Source organism: Lissotriton helveticus, chromosome 7 (genome assembly GCF_964261635.1).
Source record: "Lissotriton helveticus chromosome 7, aLisHel1.1, whole genome shotgun sequence".
Lineage (NCBI taxonomy): Eukaryota > Metazoa > Chordata > Amphibia > Caudata > Salamandridae > Lissotriton > Lissotriton helveticus.
This window is the reverse complement of record NC_136068.1, coordinates 169,164,028-169,180,010: the sequence shown is the minus strand read 5'-3', so window position 1 is coordinate 169,180,010 and position 15,983 is coordinate 169,164,028. Positions and strand designations below refer to the sequence as shown.

Here is a 15,983-nt window from a genome sequence, read left to right as displayed (position 1 = left end):
ATTCCAGCCTTATTTCTTATTGGCTTCAATCATAAATGCAGCATTTTGATTTGTTTTCAACTTCTTTGTCCCTCCTCCTGACGGCCATGTTGTCATTCATAACCTTCCCTGGCTATTGACCCCTTTACTCAAAAACTATTTTTTGCCCTGTATTCCCTCCCCCACCCCCTCCCGCAGTCCGTGACTTTTCACCCCCCCCCCCCCCATGCCCCCTCACTCCTGTTCGTGCCTTCCTGGACCCCCACCCTCCCATTTCCAATGCAATAGGACTCGCGTAAATACGAGTCCTATTGCATTAAGAAATGCTTGTTTGTTGTGGGATTGGCTGGCTGATTGCACTCTTTTTTGGTGTCCCGCTGTTGACTGCTTATTTTGCCTGACCAAAAGATGGCAGTCTCTTTAACACATGCGCAATACCAGCATGCAAATACTTCACTTCCGCAACTTGTTTCTTCCTTCTTTTACCAGGGAATTGGCTATGTGCAGTTTAGATATAATTATAAGCATTTTAGCATCTCCATAATTCCTAACGAGGACAATGCCATCTTAGTGTGATCTTTCCCCTCATATTAAACATAGCTGTAGGGTGTAAAATTATAATCGTTTTTAGCGCACGTACAACCAACGAAGATGGTGATGCCATTTGAGTCCGCTTTCTATCTTTCTCTTTACACCCAGCTGTAGGTCTCACACAAAGCCACATTTAGGAAAGTAACCTCATACGTTCTAACACTGAATTTAAAAGGACTCCTAAGATGCGCCTCGAGTTCTACCGGCCGGTAATACAGAGGTGGACGGACACCAAAAGACGCATAGTGAGTGAGAAGCGTATTACATTTCGCTAGACATCGATACGTTATGAGCAAGTTTTTCATTGAGGCATTTGTTTTATCTAGAACAGCACGGGTCGTTATTCAGAGAGCCGTGACCCCGATTAGCCAAACTGAAGTAGCCACTAAGCTCTAGTAAGTGTACACAACTATGGACAATTTTTAATGTAAGTACTAAGCCAAATAAAACCAGACATGAGGCTATTAGAGCATACAAAATAGACGACATACCATACATAAGATCCTAACATGCATATTTATTAGTATCGATGACGAACTGTGCTGTATTTAGATACCTGAGCAAACTGAGGTTATTTCTGTAATTATTTGCTGTATGAATTAAAACCCCAAGATATAATTAGCATACAACATTAGCAGGTACCACTGTATACCTCCAAATGACAGCCAACAACATAATATTAAATATCAAGGGCAATAGACTCGAAATGAACAGCACGGCGTTTATTGAAATGCGTTTATCTTTCATTTCTGGGTTTTAGAGTAATAATATCATGTGTTCATCTCCTTGATTTAATCATTATTCTTCTGGAAGGGTCACTTTAAAACTCACACACAGGCACAGGCGCACAAACTCAGACACACGCACACACACTCATACATGCACACACATACACCCACACACACACCGTTATCAATTCTCTCTCTCTCTCTCTCTCTCTCTCTCTCTCTCTCTCTCTCTCTCTCTCTCTCTCTCTTTCTCTTTTTCTCTTTTTCTCTGTCTCTCTTTATGTTGGATATCTTCAACAGGACATGGGGACTTTTTTCATGCACTCCAAGGAGCATATTGCTGTATAGGGCATGCAGGCAATTTTTAAAGGCATTCTTAGGCACACTGGCCTATTACAACTTTGTGTGTATTAGGTGATTTACCACTGACCCTCAAACCCATTTAATCCTCACAAGCCGGTTCTTATTCACTTGAATGGAGCTTGGACTAATATATTCGACCTAGACAATCATATTTAAATGAAACATATTCAGTTACATAGCACTCCAGTGACTTCCTACAGTGCCACAAGTCACACATTCATCATAACCACATCCCTGGTTAAAATAGCTGCTACTACAAAAGGGTCCTCGGACTATTGTCTGCAACGCTCTAGGAGAGATGCTTTTAGAGGCCCTACAGTCTAACACAAAGTAAACCCAAAACTGAAGAGATAATTAGGGGGTGGCTGTAATGCTCTGAATCAGTGGTTCTTAACTTGTTGACATCTATGGACATCCCCATTATCACTACTGGAACCCAAGGACCCCCCCTGCCCCCCCCTGAATTATTATTAGACTCCAGGGACCCACACAGAGTCATTACTGGAAGCCAAGTACCACTATATTAGCATTTTCGTTTATTTGAACCACAAAACAATACTAAAAAAACACAGATACAAGTATTCATCAAACAAATATAAAAATTATTAATTTTATTTAACTCATAAACAAATATAAAAATAATTTAAAATGTACATTTTAATGGGAAGGTTGGAGCTTTTCTAAATTCAATTGAGGCCACACATTGTCCATACAAACTCAATATGTAGCCTCACATTTCAAATTTCTTCACATTTACAGAACTTTTAAATTTCACTTTTTTTTATTTATGTACACTTTAGTAATCTGTTAATATTATACATTTTCTAAGCATTTTCTAAGCTTCGCGTACCCCTAGTGGTCCTCCCACAACAGGTAGAAAACCTCTGCTTTGAATAATTTAGACACAATTTTTATTATAAATGTTTACACGTAGCCTTGCTTCTTGCTAAATGTAATGTAAAAAAGGCAATGCGAGCACAATGGAGTGCTTGTGCTCCTATCAATGCAAAATGACTATTTGTTGGCGAATAATATTTCGAATTGAACTTGCTGAAGGTTGATACTTTTCGTTCTTAAAAAAGCTATGTATTTTGCAGCTCCTGACCTGAATCCCTTTTGTGTACGTGTGTCAAAAATCCAAAATGGATGGACAATAATTCTAGATAATGTGTTGCCTAATTTGCTTTTGGTCACATAATATGCAGCACAATTTGCATATCATTGCTGTATAATGTGCCTTTAATTTCTACATCATTTACGTACTATGCCGCATAATTTGGTCATTCAATGCCACTTAAAAGTAATTAAAACTAATTACCAGCAATTTAAAGTAAATAATTGTATGCTTAGGTAGCTGTCTGGAGACAGCTAAACGCATACACCAGTGTTTAACATGTCTCTATATATTAAGTAATAAATAATCCTGAAATATTTAATTCTTATTTACTAGGGATTATTTGTGCCATGCCACCTCAAATGCCCTTTATTCCATTATACTTTGTAAGTGCAAGATTAGCACAGTGATCCTATGAAGTGCTAGAAAACTGCGAAAGTGGTTTGCGACTGTTGGTACCAAGTGGAGTACATTGAGCTTGGTGAACAGGATACGGTCTGCTCGTTCTAGGCAGGGTCAGGTAGTCCATCATGTTTCCACCGGCTGTGCCCTCGCTGGCTCCGGGAGTGAAAACCTTAGACTGAAGTCTCCTCGGACATATGGCCATGGCATTCTTAACAGCATTATAGGCCCCTGAGCAGAGCGGTGAACTGTGCCCTGCCTACATAACCACTCACAGGAATAAAAGTGTTTAACGGAAAATGTGTGTTAAATTCTGGCCTGCACGGGGCCCCTATGATCGTGGGTCCCCCAGGCAACTGCCTAGCATGCACATGGGTTAAGATGGCTGTAGGTCTATGTCGCATAGAGCATTTGCTCTATTTAGAGTGCGTGCTCAAATATACCTTTTTATACCTTTTTATACCTTTTTATATTTGTTCCCACCAGATATAGCATGATTGTCCTGAACAGATACAAATTAAACATTACCCCCCACACCGTGGGAGAAAATTCTCAGGGTTTTAAAGCAGTAATATTTTTATTTTCAAAAGCAAGCTCCTTTGTGAATTTGTTTTTAAAAAAAGCAAAATTATTTGGAGAGTGGCCACATAAAAGAAGGTGGTTTCTCAACAAACTTACTGTGCTTTCAGAGAAGCAACTGTAGCAGTAAGCAGACAGAGATTTCTAAATGTTGCAGGCTGTGGCCTACCAGGACCACAGAAAACATCCCTCTGCAGCCCTAGCAGAAAGGAGTGCAGCCTGCCAAATGTCAAATAACCCAAAGCAGTGGTGGCTGGTGAAATTTGAAAGTGGTGAGAAGAAAGAAAAACATGTATTGCAGCGAGCAACCAAGCCCAGTTCTTCCAAGGAGATTGTGAATGGTGGCATTCCAACTTGAGCTACAGTTTTCTAAGGCGTCATTTGGGAGATAATGCTCACTACTGTCTTCAGAGAAGCATTGACACTGTGCATCATGAAAACAAACTATTCCCCGTCCACTGACACTGAGTACAGTACACAGGCTCACAATATATGTGTGACAGTGGTTACATAATTTGGTTTCTTCATACTCTATCAAGCGTCTGTCAATAAGAACAGTCAGTGTTCCAAGTAAACTTGGGAAAATAGAAAAGGGAGGCTGAGTTCTCTAGGTCCACCTAGTCCCCCTTTTGGCACAAGCACAGAGGCCTATCGCTGAAGTCTCCCTGTGAGCCACGTGTGGACGGCACACCGCAGGGTCGCTGTGTCACCAGGAGCACTCCATAACAATAGGAAGCCGCTTCCTCTCCTAACTCCCTAGGTGCAGAGTTGAGTCAATTACCAGCGCCCCAGGCAGGCCGCAGCTGGAGGTGACAGTGCCCAGGTCTAGGTCGTGCGTGACCATGCTAAGTGGCATGCAGGTATTCAAGCCCCAGGAAAAAAAATAAACTAGATAACCTGGTAATCCCTGAGATGGATAGCTCGAGATCTCCAAATAGAAGGCAAAATGTGACCACCTTCGATCACTTCTGTTTTCTTCGGGCACAGTGAGTAGCTGGTGTAACATGGTCCCTAAAGCAAGCAAGGAAAATACACCACCATTCCCAGTTAAGGCAGTAAAAATGGCTGTGATTAGGAGGCACTTTAGACCTCTAGACGCCAGTGCCACTGCACATGCTGCATTATTGAATGGTACCTACTTTGCATGTTTGAGCTTACTTGCCCATACATACAATGTTGAATGTGAAATAAGACCTGACATTCACAATGATAATGCTAAAATACCAGAGCCCGTGGTGTGACATAATTGTCATGGCAGCCATGATGCTGGAATTATTTTCCTCCATAGGAAAGTTCTCAAGTTTCACAGTTCCTTGCATAAGTAACACATCCCCTACATGATGTGGCTCTGCATGGTGGGACCTGCAGTTCTGACTTTATAGTCAGATAAATATGAATCCAAGCCCCAAACTGCACAGCAAAACATTAAGGTGAGTCAGTCAGTCAAAATACTTTATTTCGATAAATCAATATCATAGACAATAATACTATACAAAGTTTACATATACTACAATACGGAAAATATACAAGATAAAATCAGAGTTAGTTATACACAGTAAAAAGCATGTCAAAAATTTAAAAATTTCCTTTAAAAGTTCATAAAAGTTCATAAAATGAGGTCATGCTAAAAAAGATACAAAATATCAAACATTATAGGTACCCACAACTCATTTTCATTCTGTAAACATTATCATTGTGTAAACATAATACAGTACAACATTTAGGAGTTATTAATCATATTCCTGCTCTTAATCCTAACAGCACCCACTGAAAAGCTGGTAACGTGAAACATGATCCTAGGGGTCTGCAATAATTGTAGGAACAGAAGAGCTGGCCTAACTTGAATAAACCCAGCCTCCTTTACAATGGGGATCAAAATTTTCCCCCTTAATGCCGTGTAATGACCACAGAACATCAAAAAATGCATTGTGTTCTGGGTGGAAAAATTATCACAAGAACACGGCATTGCATTTTCGGGGGTACTCCAATTTGGGAAATAACCTAGGTTCAAATAAATCAAATTAAATCGGAATCGAGTTAGGAGGAACCTATGATACGATCGATTTACAACTTTTAAATACATTTCAGGACCTACTTGGGTAGATATATTGATATTAGCCCTCACAGTGTTTTTTTTTAATTCCATTTGTTCTCTCTCCAGAGTTAGCATTTCACCCATTGCACCCTTAATTAGTGCAATGTCCTTTGATGTTATCAACTCTGGTGAGGAAAAAAGCTCAGGTCTCCCTAATTTGGCAAAGCTATTTTTGATATATGCCAACCACTGAATTTTATTATATCTATCTAGCTGTAAACAGTCTTTCAGAATGATGTGGTTTAGGGGAATTTCCTGATTCAACCATATCTTCAGCCATGCTAATAGGGGGGATATTTTTTATCAAATCTGAAATAAAACCTACTCCCAGTTCAGTATGGGTTGTATATGACGGGGTAGACTGTGGCACAGAGAGAACAGATCTCAGAAATGTGTTCTCGGTAATCTGTAAACAATCCGGGGAGCTATACCCCCAGATTGAACTACCGTACGTAGCCACTGCAAGACACTTTGCTTTATAAATTTTCATTATTGTTACTATTGGTCTGGCCCCCAATTTTCTCGAGAAACCCTGAAGAGCAGAAGAGGATCTTGCCAGGGAAATATTTCTGTTTTTTAACTGAGGTCCCCAGTTTCCTCTCTCATCGAAAGTGATCCCCAGATATGGGAAAGTGGGTACTCTACAGAGTTCTTCTTTTCCACAAATAAAAGTTTTAGAGTACCTCTTCCTGGAACACCTACCCATTATCATTATCATAATTTGGGACTTCTTAACATTTATTTTAAGGTCCAGGGAACCCATAAAGTTCTTGAAGACGTCCAAAAGTCGTTGTAGACTGACCCCAGTCCGCAAAAGTAGGACAGCATCATCCGCGTATAGGAGAACTGGAATACCAAGTACTCCTACACGCGGAATGTCAGGCCTCCTTTAGAACGGGTTCCAGGGCATTTATGTAAATCATAAATAAAAAGGGGGCCAGGATGCACCCTTGCCTGACCCCTCTTTCTGAGTTAAAATGACTAGTACAGCGGCCCTCCGAAGTGACCCTGACCGAAGCTAATAGCCCAGAATGTAGGTCCGCCAGAAGATTAACTAGGGCCCTATCAAGACCCACGTCGAGTAGAATTTGCCACAATTTTGACCGGTTTACAAGGTCAAAAGCTGACGAGAGGTCCATGAACCCCAAGTACATGGACCCCTCCTTGGCCTTAGTGTATTTATCCACTAGCAGATGTAAGTTAAGACCTTGATCTAATGTGCTCCTCTTTAGTCTAAACCCATATTGGACATTTGATAGGATCCCTCTCTCGTTCACCCATTCATTCAATTTAGACAAAATGACCCGTCCCAGTATTTTAACAGAAGAGTCAATTAGAGAGATGGGTCTATAGCAGGAGGGGTCCTGCCTGTTACCCTTCTTGTAAACTGGAATGATGATTGATTGTTTCCATGAGGCCGGTATATTGTCATGGGTTAGAGCGTTAAAAACGTTACACAACATCTTTGACCAAAATTTTGGAGCACATTTAAAAACATCTGCAGGGACCCCATCGGGTCCTGGGGCCTTGTTTTTCAGGGTCAGGTCTATCGCCCTTTCCACTTCTGCAGCCTCAAAGGTTACAGCATGGCCCTCGACGATAAAAGTGGTATCTCTCCTTAGAAAATCATTACTAGGGTCAGAGTATATTTTTCCAAAATGTTTTATCCAGCCCTCATCTGGAATATTAGCCTCGAGTGAGGAATTCTCACCCCCGAGAATAATGGTTGGTTTACAATTTTCCAGAATAATCCACTATTTTTTAGGGTATCTGGGTCGAGTAATTGGGCCCAAGCATCATCTTTCAGCTCCTTTTTTCTTTCTAGGATAGCTTTTTTATAAGCCTTTCTTAAACTAGCTATTTTGGCACTATCTTTTGGAATAGCCTTCAGGGCTCTAAGTAATTCTCTGTGTGCCTTGGAGCATATTTTGTTAAACCACTTCTTGCCCTGAAGCGGCTTCTGTCTTGGGCCGGCAAGTAGACTGTAATTAATTGCAATACATATATTATCAAAAGCAAGGACCACTTCTTTATTTAGCACCCGTTTTGCTAAGCATATTTCTACTTCATCCTCGACTTTATGCAGTACCTCTTTCAAAAAAGTTTCAGGGACTATAATTGTCCATTTTAGCCTACGTCCTTGATCCTTAACGGTCACATTTAGACCACCTCTGTGTGTCACCGTTTTCATTGAAAGTAAGTCCGTAGGCATTATTTCCATAAACACTGGGTTATGGTCACTAAAAGCCGAGACCTCAGTATTATAGGTTAAAACCTTGCACAACAAAAAAGAAGACATACAAATGTAGTCAATGATAATACCATCATCTATTCCCTTAAATGTAGGGGGCCTGTTTTTGCCGTCCCCGTCACCGGACTCATATAAATTCCATCTAGCCAGGAAATTTTCTAGACACTCCCCCGTCTAGTATGTTCCAGATGGATGGATGAAGAATAAGGAGGGCCATCTACCTCAAGACTAATACATGGTAGGGTGCATGGGTGAATATTAAAATCCCCAAGGAATAATATTTCAAAAGTATTTACATTTACACTGTAGACTGACAAAAATTTATCCAGAACATCCAAATTATAACCGGTGCACTCATTAGCATTAGAGTTATAACAATTTATAAATAAGATCTTGGCTTTATCCTGGGTAGAAAGTTCAACAATTAGACAGTTCTCACATCCTGAGTTACACTGCAAAAAAGTGCCTTTTATATCAAGTTTAAATAGACTTAGTAAGCCGCCCTTCGCTCTACCTGCGGCACTACTGGTTGCTGGGATGCAAAAATGACTGTATCCATTCAAAGAAAAGCTATTAAACTGATCCCAAGTCTCTTGTAAAACAATAATGTAAAAAGTTTTTAATGAATTAATCCACACATCACTTCCCGCCTTAGCCTTAATCCCGGCAATATTCCAGGTTGCAATTCTGAAAGTAGATGATGGAGGCTGAGATTTAATTCTAGGTTCAATTGGACGTCAATCGTTTTCCTCCAGTTAGGCTAAAGGGGTGTAACGATTGGATAGTGATAGGGCTTAATCAAATTGATTGTACGGGCTAGCCAACTGATAACAGTAAGGATCCAGAGTATTTGGAGGTTGAAAAACATTTGGCGCAGGACATGCAACTCCCCGTCTCTTTACAAAGACAGAGAACTTGGACTGGTCAGGTTGTGAAGACTGGGTGTTAATTAGATGGTTATAGAAAAACCCAAGAGGCTGTGCGCATACGATGTTATACCCTATGGTAAGGAAGCTGCTCTAAGTAGGACTCTGGCAACATGTTGCGGGTGCTTGAAATTTATAATAATACAGCCCCCCCAGTATTCTTCCTAGAATTACCTATCCAACTGACTCTTCGTGTAGAAATTATGTCATTTGAAAAAGCAAATGGAAAACCACAATTCCTGTTCAACCACGCTAATGATTTATTTTTTAGGGCGGCATGTGTTTCTAGCCTAGGGTCAGTGAGATAAGAATCAACCTCAGGGACGTTTGTTAATACAACTGTGTATGGGACGCACTCTGGAGGGAGATTAACTGTAGTTCTTCTCTTGGGCATGTTTCTCCCTCCATTGTTCCCCCCAGGCTGTTATATTCTGGCTGCCCGGATTCGGTGGTGGTGGTGGTTGAATTACTGGTGCTAATGGTGGAAGTGATATGGGGTCTGATGCCATTGGTGGTTGAGTAACTGATATAGTTTGTGTAGTGTCCGTAATCCTATTCCCCCCTTTACTGGAGCTACCTACAGCCCTCATTACATTATTGCCAGCATTGTTGCACTTGTGTGTTTTGGTCAGGGTTATGTGTGAATTTAGAAGGTCCCCTAATCTAGAAACCTCTTGTGTAACCTGGTCTAATTTTACTACAAGAGGTTTAATCTAAAGTTCGAATTTAGATTCAATAATACTTGCCAATAACTCAATATGAGCAGGGAGCAGATTAACCAACTCAGCATTATTTGTGGGTTCAGTTGCACACCCTGAACTGGTGGATATGGTCCCTGTCTTTTTTGATTTCCTGGCCCCCGCCCGCTTTACAGGTGCCTTCCTACATGCCCTCACAGCTCTTCGTGTAGGCGATGGGGCAGGCGAAGGCCTGGGAGAGGTTATTGGGGTCGAACACCGAGAAAAATCGGCTAATTCTTCCCGCTCTTCCTGTAACTCTATTGGGGATATATCATTAATAGTAATTACAATCGGATCTTCATTGCCACTATCCACCGGGAGTGGGGAAACTAGAGGGAATTTCGGACTTGTAGGAGAAGCCATAGGGCTTACCCTATTTAATGAAAGTCGCCTTTCTTTATTAATTTTGCTAACCACCTTGACTAGATAGTTATCCATTGTCCTGGTGTCAGTCGGTATTTTTGACGACCTGAGTTTCGACATTTTAAGGAACCTGAGGCACTTCAAGATATATACACAGAGACTAATGTAACAAATAAAAAACACCCAGGAAAACTACTTCTAGGTCAAGTGCATCCAAAAGGGACCACAATACATAAAAGTTAGAATTTTAGAGTATATACCTCACAGATTGGAAGGGTCCAGAGAAAAGGAAGCCAAAGTCCATGGCCCAGCCCGGCCTCCTCTGGCCTCTGACGGCCGCAGACGGCCCCGCCCTTGTCCCGGGCTTCACCCGGCGCGCGCCCGCGCGCGTCCCGCGGGAAGAAGGACTGGCGCTGCCTTTATGCGCCTCCTGGCGCTGCTCAGGGCGTCACTGGTGGTGGGAGGGACCCGGCGGAGCCAAGCCCAGCCGGGGAGCAGGCGGAGCAAGGCCCGGGCCCTTGCTGCTGGTGCTGTGGCGGAGCAAAGCCCGGCCTCGGAGAACGCTGGAACCGTTGGTGAGTCAACCCCACTGGACTCTGCACTGGCGCTGCCTTTATGCGCCTCCTGGCGCTGCTCAGGGCGTCACTGGTGGTGGGAGGGACCCGGGGGAGCCAAGCCCGGCCGGGGAGCAGGCGGAGCAAGGCCCGGCCCTTTGCTGCTGGTGCTGCGGCGGAGCAAAGCCCGGCCTCGGAGAACGCTGGAACCGTTGGTGAGTCAACCCCACTGGACTCTGCACTGGCGCTGCCTTTATGCGCCTCCTGGCGCTGCTCAGGGCGTCACTGGTGGTGGAAGGGACCCGGCGGAGTCAAGCCCGGCCGGGGAGCAGGCGGAGCAAGGCTCGGCCCTTTGCTGCTGGTGCTGCGGCGGAGCAAAGCCCGGCCTCGGAGAACGCTGGAACCGTTGGTGAGTCAAACCCACTGGACTCTGCACTGGCGCTGCCTTTATGCGCCTCCTGGCGCTGCTCAGGGCGTCACTGGTTGTGGGAGGGACCCGGCGGAGCCAAGCCCAGCCGGGGAGCAGGCGGAGCAAGGCCCGGCCCTTTGCTGCTGGTGCTGTGGCGGAGCAAAGCCCGGCCTCGGAGAATGCTGGAACCGCTGGTGAGTCAACCCCACTGGACTCTGCACTGGCGCTGCCTTTATGCACCTCCTGGCGCTGCTCAGGGCGTCACTGGTGGTGGGAGGGACCCGGCGGAGCCAAGCCCGGCCGGGGAGCAGGCGGAGCAAGGCCCGGCCCTTTGCTGCTGGTGCTGCGGCGGAGCAAAGCCCGGCCTCGGAGAACGCTGGACCCGTTGGTGAGTCAACCCCACTGGACTCTGCACTGGCGCTGCCTTTATGCGCCTCCTGGCGCTGCTCAGGGCGTCACTGGTGGTGGGAGGGACCCGGGGGAGCCAAGCCCGGCCGGGGAGCAGGTGGAGCAAGGCCCGGCCCTTTGCTGCTGGTGCTGCAGTGGAGCAAAGCCCGGCCTCGGAGAACACTGGAACCGTTGGTGAGTCAACCCCACTGGACTCTGCACTGGCGCCGCCTTTATGCGCCTCCTGGCGCTGCTCAGGGCGTCACTGGTGGTGGGTGGGTCCCGGCAGAGCCAAGCCCGGCCGAGGAGCAGGCGGAGCAAGGCCCGGCCCTTTGCTGCTGGTGCTGCGGCGGAGCAAAGCCTGGCCTCGGAGAACGCTGGAACCGTTGGTGAGTCAACCCCACTGGACTCTGCACTGGGGCTGCCTTTATGCGCCTCCTGGCGCTGCTCAGGGCGTCACTGGTGGTGGGTGGGACCCGGCGGAGCCAAGCCCGGCCGGGGAGCAGGTGGAGCAAGGCCCGGCCCTTTGCTGCTGGTGCTGCGGCGGAGCAAAGCCCGGCCTCGGAGAACGCTGGAACCGTTGGTGAGTCAACCCTGCATGGACCGAGGACACCTGAGAGGTCTTTCTCATGAGACAGCAGTTCCATATCCTTTAAATCTAGTGTGCCTGAGTGAGGCAGACTCTTTGGGATACTTTATCTCAGCTCTTGGATGGGCAGGGACTGCTTTAGGATAACATGACATTATTTAGACAGAACAACAGATCAGTGATAGCATAACTGCCAGGTGGCCCCATCTCCCCTGTAACCTCCACGTGGACCATATTTGTGACATCAACTTTCCATTCTGTGGTTTTGGAGCTTGTATCTTACAAGCATAAGTACGTACTTCAGTCGGGACAAGGGGAGGCAGTCACAGCCTCTTGCAACCAATCCAGACAAACACATAGCAGAAATACAACTATCTTTGAGGATGGAGACTGAAATTACAGCTTCAGAAAAACCTAAATGAACACTGATCCGGCAGCACAAATATCCATCCAAGCAGCAGCACGTTTGCCCAGCTGGATCACCGTTTGACTCAGACCAACCTTTTTAAAATGATTAAACTTTATGATGAATGGATACGGCGTAGCGAGATAAGGTGAGAAATCACAAATTATGTAAATGTGTTCAAGTTCTTAACATGCCACCGTGGAGTGGAATCATTCGAGCCAGCAGCTATAACTGGGGCCAACCTGGGTGGAGCTTAAATATGATGGCCGCTTGGAGCTGATGCTCCGCGGTGAGCTCATGCAAAAAAGCCAGAGTGGCGTACTGCCGCACTTAAAACTAAGTGTGAGCGCAAAATCCGTTTCGCTCGCGGATTTTGCGGATTTTCGGTAAATCCGCAATCCGCGAACTCACGCGAATTTACCAAAAATCCGCAAATTCGCGAGCGGCGGATCCGGGGGGCAAAAGTTCAAGCCTTCAAGCTTGAAGTTGTTGTAACTATTTTAGGATGGCGCCGGCAAGCTGCCAGCGCCATCCTAAAATAGTTAGTAAGTTAGCTTCAACAGGAAGCACTAATAGATAAGATAAAGCAGGTGCTCGAGCACCTGCTTTATTTTATCTATTAGTGCTTCCTGATGAAGCTAATTTAGTAACTATTTTAGGATGGCGCTGGCAGGTTGCCGGCGCCATCCTAAAATAGTTACAGGATGATGGACAGCTCACTCAAGGGACCCCTGCGCACATCGGTGCGATTGCATAGTAACACACACATGGTCGCTGGAACTAGTTAAAGCTCAATTCAGTGACGCATTCATCAGCCCAAAAACAATCGTGAGCGTCGTCGAGGCTGGGCAGGTGTGCCTTCTTCCCAAATCTACCGTCGAAAATCAGCTGTGATGCTGGATAGAGGCCTTTGCATCCTTGACTTTCACGAGCGCAATCCTCGTGCTGTTCCTGTGACCAGGAGCGTCTTTATCTTCATCTGCTGCTCTGATCTTTCTCTGACCTTTTATTCACACAAGAGGCATGTGAACTAGCATGGAAGCCATGCCCGTTTGGTGTGCACCGTCTTCCCGCCATTTACCCACTATGATGGACAGCTCACTCAAGGGACCCCTGCGCCCTTCGGCGCGATTGCATAGTAACACACATATGGTCGCTGGAACTAGTTGAAGCTCAATTCAGTGACGCATTCATCAGCCCAAAAACAATCGTGAGCGTCGTCGAGGCTGGGCAGGTGTGCCTTCTTCCCAAATCTACAGTTGAAAATCAGCTGTGATGCTGGATAGAGGCCTTTGCAACCTTGACTTTCATGAGCGCAATCCTCGTGCTGTTCCTGTGACCAGGAGCTTCTTTATCTTCATCTGCTGCTCTGATCTTTCTCTGACCTTTTATTCACACAAGAGGCATGTGAACTCGCATGGAAGACACCCCCCCATCAAAAAAATCCGCAAAATCCGTGAATCCGCAAATTCACGGATTTTGCGGATCCACGATCCGCAAATTCGTGGATCCGCGAAATCCGCCCATGCTTACCTAAAACCCACCAGAAGCGCAATCCCTGAAATTGGAATGTCTGCGGCTCTAGCAGAACCCAACTTCACCTCCATTAATCAGTGCTGAGTCAAAAAACAAGCCAAAATACTCCTGAGCCAAGGAGACCGTAAACCAAAATGGCGCTTGGTGAATTTTCGAGCCTGCACCTGGAGGTTGTGTGATAGGAGCCACAATATCGCTGATTCCAGTTCTGACTATCTACGGAGCCTCCGTTCCCTCCCCAAGGTACAGCACGGCCGATTTATCCCACTGTAGTGGAATGACTGCCATCGGGGAGAACCTGCCTGCCCGCAATCATCTGGAAACGACTGCCATCACGGAAGCTGGCACATTCGTTTGAGTCTGCCATGGGGGCCGCCGCTCCTCATGATCAGCAGTGTGGTACCCCTCTGCTGAATGAGAATAACAATGGTAAGAAGCGGAGAAGAAGTAAGTGCTCTGCGCGAACGGATTGAATGCGCGGCTGATAGCACCCGCCTGAGTCCTCGTGGCCACGGCCAGCGGGGAATACAGACTGCCATTCTGAGCGGCCACCCCTGCAAGGAAGAGTTTAGCCTGTGAAATATGTGTTGTTACTTCGCATACCATTATTGCTCATACCATTAGTGTGCGATTTTTACTTAGCATATGACGTTACTACGCATTTTTCTACTTCGCATGCTTTTACTTTGCATCTGCTTCTAATTCACTTTAAAATGCAATTACTTCGCAAGAACTTACTTTGCATATCACTACATCGCAAATTAAGTAAATTAAATATTTAAACTTATCTTAGTTTATTTAACTTATTTAAATTTATGAAGTCCCCGTTCACCTCTATATTCCGATATGTTCGTGCTCATTATTTTTTAGATACTTATGAAACATGCAAGGCTCAGAATATGGCCTATTAAATTTTCATCATGTTATGCTCAATATATTCAATTAAATAATCTATATAATCGTCTTACCTGTACATTCTTTCTCCATTCTTCGCTACCAAAGTGTGTTGTTCCGTAAAATCACGTTCCTACGTTATGACGTCTACTTTCTTATATTTCCTAAGCTAAGATGACAGCGCAGACATCTAGATAAGCCCTGCCTGACTTCGACATGGTGCCCAAGACGAGAGATGCCTGACCCTGACTTGGCACTCGCTATAGAAGAGGAGCAACATACAGGAGTGACGCTAATGTAAGATGGCAGCCACGCATCATACCCTTTCCTATCATGTCATCCTCATCCTCTCCACCCCCCCATTTCTGGACTAAAGACTTTCGGTCACTTCATGATCATCATTCTAACCCGGCGGAACCGGAACCACATGGCCGATTCCCGGTGGAGCTGCACCAACAGCTATAGGGGAGATTGGCTCCGGCGCACCGCTGTGGCCATCACTTACCCAGCCGGACTTCGGACATATGTCTTTATGTCTTTCCCCGCTACTGTCTCCCCCCTGTGAACTTCTAGCCCTCTTGGTCTTTTTGGATCTTAACTTTTGTGTTTGCTAGTAACTCCTGTCTTGACTTTGTAATCATTCTGTAATTTATGTGAAATTTTGTAACTTGCAACTCGCTTTTTCTTTATGTAAAGCGCTTTGATACCTTCGGGTCTAGCCAGCTCTATATAAAACTCATCAAATAAATACAATAAATAAATAACTAACAAAAACACACATTTCACATTATAAATCACATTCCTGTCAAAGGTAGAAGTTTCAGTGCCATACATTTTAGTTTCAACTAATACACCACAAAAGACCAGATCTGACGTCGGCGAGATACAAAAAAAACAAATAGAGTAACATGCTATATGATCAAGTGAAATTCTTTTTACTAAAAGCGATTTATACAATGGCAGTACTTACATGATTCAAGCGGTAGTTCCTGGATAAGTGGCACATTACTGACATTGCTTATTTGAAGAAGCACAAGAAAGTGATGCATTTTCCAATAGCAGCTGGTGCATTATGTT

General features: G+C 44.9%; 1 long non-coding RNA gene across 1 annotated transcript in view; it reads left to right on the top strand.

Moving 5' to 3' along the window:
• The first annotated feature begins 680 nt into the window (after positions 1-680).
• The window catches only part of LOC144766684 (uncharacterized), a 52,940-nt gene continuing 37,637 nt past the window's right edge, over positions 681-15,983 (top strand). Inside the window, exons 1-2 of the long non-coding RNA XR_013597879.1 lie at positions 681-815; positions 15,076-15,203. This is a non-coding gene — a long non-coding RNA (uncharacterized LOC144766684). The remainder of the gene's footprint in view (positions 816-15,075; positions 15,204-15,983) is intronic.